Genomic DNA, 4435 nt, shown 5'->3' on the forward strand with positions numbered 1-4435 from the left:
CTCCTTTCCCAGTGGTGTGCTGGATCCCTTTACCAGCCCTACCATGGCTTCCAGGGTACAGCTGGGAGGGGAGAGCAGGGAGGGCTGCACTTCAAACCACATGGGTCACAGGAACCAGTGGAGGCCAGGGGGAGCAGAAATCTTTGCATTACTGCTGGTGAGATTCAAGACAGCATATGGCATCACACTGCTGTACACATTTATACTTTGGATCAGAGACTCTCACACTCACCTCTTCCATTTTTATTAAACTGACAAAGAGTGAGATTTTGCACTTGGCTCACAGATGTACATTAAGTAACAGGCAATCACTTTACTTGCACATCAACACTTCCCACAGTTAGTGAAGAACCAAAATTTGAAAGCTGTTTCCAGTCCCACCCCAATCTATTAGTAATGAGGGTATTCATTACAGCAGCTTAAACTGAGGGAAAATATGTTCCTCAGCTTGGAGGAAAAAATGTAGAATTATCAGTGTGATGCAACACTGGCTGAAACTTGATTTCACAACAGTCATTGCACCAAAAGGTTTAAGTGGTCTGAAGTGACAAACTTGTAAAAAGTAACAGAATAGAAACTTGTGCCATGTAATCTCTGGGCATCACATGGCTGTAAAATTGGTAAGGAAAACACTCTGGTTTAGTTTGCCTGTGAAGCCAGTAAACAGAATGTATGCCACAGTTGATAGCAAACATTCCTAATGATTCCTAGCATTTATTGCTATGATCATTCTCTTTATTACAACCATATCAAGCTCCAAGCTCTTTTGTAACATGTCAGAAGCTACTTCACAATCAACCATTTTTCAGAGTGGAATTACTTCATTGACAAGAACAAACTATTGGGAGTCTGGCTAAAAACTGAGGACTCTTACATGCAATTTTGGTTTAAAATGATCACATTCATACTTGGCTGCACAATTCTTTGAAATTCTTTCAAAAAATCTCAAAACTTTATTCTAGGCATCAAAATCCTGCTCTTGTGAAAACAACTGCCATTCCTTAAGCCATCTCAGGATCTCTGAAAAAAGGTGAATTAAACTTGACCTTATGTCTGTAACAACAACCTGTAAAATACTTTCAGGGTTACTTGCAAATCTTTATGAATCAACTTGTTAACTCTGCCTCGAGCAGCAGCTCAGGTTGGAATTTCTGCTGTGCCTGGCAATAAGCTTTGCTGTGCTCTCTTTGGAGGTACACAGAAAAGACCATCACAGAAAATGCAGCACTTCAGTAATCTGGCATCCCATTTCCTTGTCTGGACAGAACACTGTAACAAATTCAATCTGACTCCTACAATGATTTCACTATAAGATCAAGAAGTTGAATGTAGAAAGCCACTGAACAGGCTCCATCTCTCCACTTGGCTTGGCAGAGGAAGAGCCCCTGTAGCTCAGGCTGGGTAAGAAAGACCAGACTATATTTGCACACTGCACTCCCTAGTATTTTCCAAAACAATTAAAATTTGGCAGCTGTGTTCTTCCAGACCCCCTGGACCTGGCCCAGCATGAGGAGCAGAATCAGAGTGAGACTTTTCCAGCAGTGAGTGATTCTCCACACATCCAGGAACTGCTGCAGTTACAAGGGCAACCAGGAGGGCAGGAGGATTTCTCTTCAGTGCTCTCACTGCCACTACTGCTACTGTGCCAAGACATGCAAGGTGAAAAGAAGTCTGACTTCTTTAACCCACAGGGTAAGAGTGCAGCTTTCAGGGCAGCAAATGAGGTGAGAGATGCAGGTTAGAGAGATCCATGGATAACTGAGGTACAAGCAAAATGGGTACAACTGAATCACAACAGTGGCAGTGAAAGAGGTGTTTGTGTGTGAAATTAGATCAGAAGACATAGAAGTGTAAGCAATAAAATGCAACTAACACCAAACATAAAACTGAGGAAACTTGAGATCCTTATCTTCAGCTGCTCTCAGAAAGAAGGTTGGACAAACCAAAAAATATTTCCCAAACTTTTAAGATTAGCATACCTTAAAGGATAACTGCTAGCCTTGGCTAATTTTAGCTCCATCAGCTCAAGGGGCACGGCATCCTTTGTTAGAGAAGTTCAGACTGTAAGGAAATGTAGGCATATACAACCAATCCATCTTTTTTTTCCATTAAAAAGGACAAATGAAAAAAATTTAATGAAATCAGAACCCACATTAAGTGGTAAAATATTCTAAACTAGGAAGAGCCCAAAAAACTATGGCTTACATTCTCCTCATTTACTGCCCCTATCCAAATGCATAATTGTAATTATTTTTTAAAAATAGATTGAAATAAAAAATCACATACCTTTTTTTTTTTTCTTATAGGTGCCTCCACCTCTTTCTGCATACTTGATGAGCCTGTTCAGGATGATCAACTGTCAGTGAAGATTCTGTCCATAGAGCTTCTTTTGCAATTCACTGAGAAAGCTAGGAGCTCTATGCAAATCCAGAAAGGGGGTTAGAGGACAACTGGAAAGGAACTTGGTTCCCTTTAAAAGAAAACCTAATTAAGGAAGTTGAGGGATTGTTGTCTCATTTTTATTTATCAAATATCACACTAATTCTGTGACTAGGTTAACCGCTTAGTTACCAAGCCATGGCATATCTCCTATTTTATAAACAAGTAGCAAAACAGCTGATGTTTTGTTCACTTAGCCTGTTTTTCTGCATTAACGGCACAATTTATTATCCATTAAAGGAATTTAAACAGTAGTGATCCAAATCCTTTCATTTATTTAAACTCCTTGGTCTTTGCTGTCCAGAACCAGAAGCCTGCAGGTGAATACCAGCCACTACCTCAGAGTAAAACTTTCCCATTCATTAATGACTTTAGTTTGTACTGGAAAACAAACATATTTGTCTACATAGATAGATGTTGTATCTAGGTAGTTATTTATTTTCCCCAAATTTCGTCCTTAATCTTCCTGTGCTGAATAAAACTCAATGTGCTTGCTAAACAACAAAAGCAAAATCCTTTACAAGCTGCTGTAGGCTCCCAGAAAATCCCATCAGTCTATGATCCAGAGATGGCCTCTTTAGGTAAGAGTTCCACAGATCCACAAAGTCTCAAGGATAAAAATGCTTCCTGATGACTCTGCATATCAAAAGCTGCACTTAAATACTGCCACTTCAAACCTGATTTCATACCAGATACTTGGGATAGCAAAACACCCAAACATGAACATCACAGTTTTATGTATGATTCTGTTCTATCACACAGTTCTCCTTCCCCTTTCCGTCTTCCTGAAGAAACAAGGGAAACATTGCATCTGCCTCAAAAAGATTTATGAAAGTATTTGAGATTTATAAGTGATGAGCTTCAAAAATACAAAAATGGTAACAATTTGAAGCTGCTCCCCACTTGGAGAAAATTTTTACAATTTCACTTCTTATTTCTAAAGAATAATGAATTTGCTGAAGCATATCCAGGAGTCAGGAGCCATCATCTATTCCTACCTGTTTTGGAGCTCTCTTTTGGCTCATCTCTCAAAACTCAGTGCTTTTTTCCAGCTTCTCCCTTTCTACTGGCACTTGCTTGGTTCTGTCTTGCAGAACCTTCTGAGGCAAGGAAGATGGCAGGCTATCTGTAATACAAACAATACTATTCAGTGACAAAGCATTAAAAATAGACTAGAAAGCACCTTATTGTCAGAGGAAACAGTTTAGCAATAAAGACTTCAAGAAGTTGCAGCTGGTTTTACCTAAGTTTTAGAATACAACTCACTGTTGAAAAAAGTCACTTTCCCCCTTTCCTAAGTAGCTGTAGTACCTTTATTAACAAAAGGGCCCCAAGTTGCTTTTGTGCCATCCCAAACCCCTAACAAAAAATTAGACCTGAAAGGTAGGGTCAAATTTTCCTATATGCTCAACAGTTAAAGACTCTCACATTTATGTAAAACAGAGACAAGTCAGGTAACACCACTGCCCTGAACTTGGTAAGATGGAAATGAATCACTGAAGTCAAGGACTCATAGAACAAGGTGTGTGAGAGCCAGCTACTGCCCCCTGTTACCTTACAAACATGGTATAATGTACACTACTAACAAAATCATTTATCCTTGGGTTTTACATGGTTTACTGATAGCAAAACCTTCTTCTTTGTAGTACACACACAAAAGGCAAAAAGCAAATGAGAAAATAGAATGCTTTTCTTAGAAACTGTCTCATCTGAGGTGCTGGGGACTTAACTTTCCTAGCTCTTGAATTGAATTACAGCACAGCCTATAAGTAATCAATACGCATCATTTTCACAACTGGTTTTAAAAATGCAATTTACAATAAAACTGCTAACTTCTGAAAATTTAACAAGCCATGTCCACCAGGATACCGCAAATGAAGCAGTAACAAGCAATTAAATACTTTTTCCATGAAAAAAACCTGATACTACTATAACCATCAGCCAGGCTACAGCTACATTATTGCAGGACAAAGATACACACATTAACTACAGTTGG

Source organism: Molothrus aeneus, chromosome 7, assembly GCF_037042795.1.
Source record: "Molothrus aeneus isolate 106 chromosome 7, BPBGC_Maene_1.0, whole genome shotgun sequence".
NCBI classification, from domain to species: domain Eukaryota; kingdom Metazoa; phylum Chordata; class Aves; order Passeriformes; family Icteridae; genus Molothrus; species Molothrus aeneus.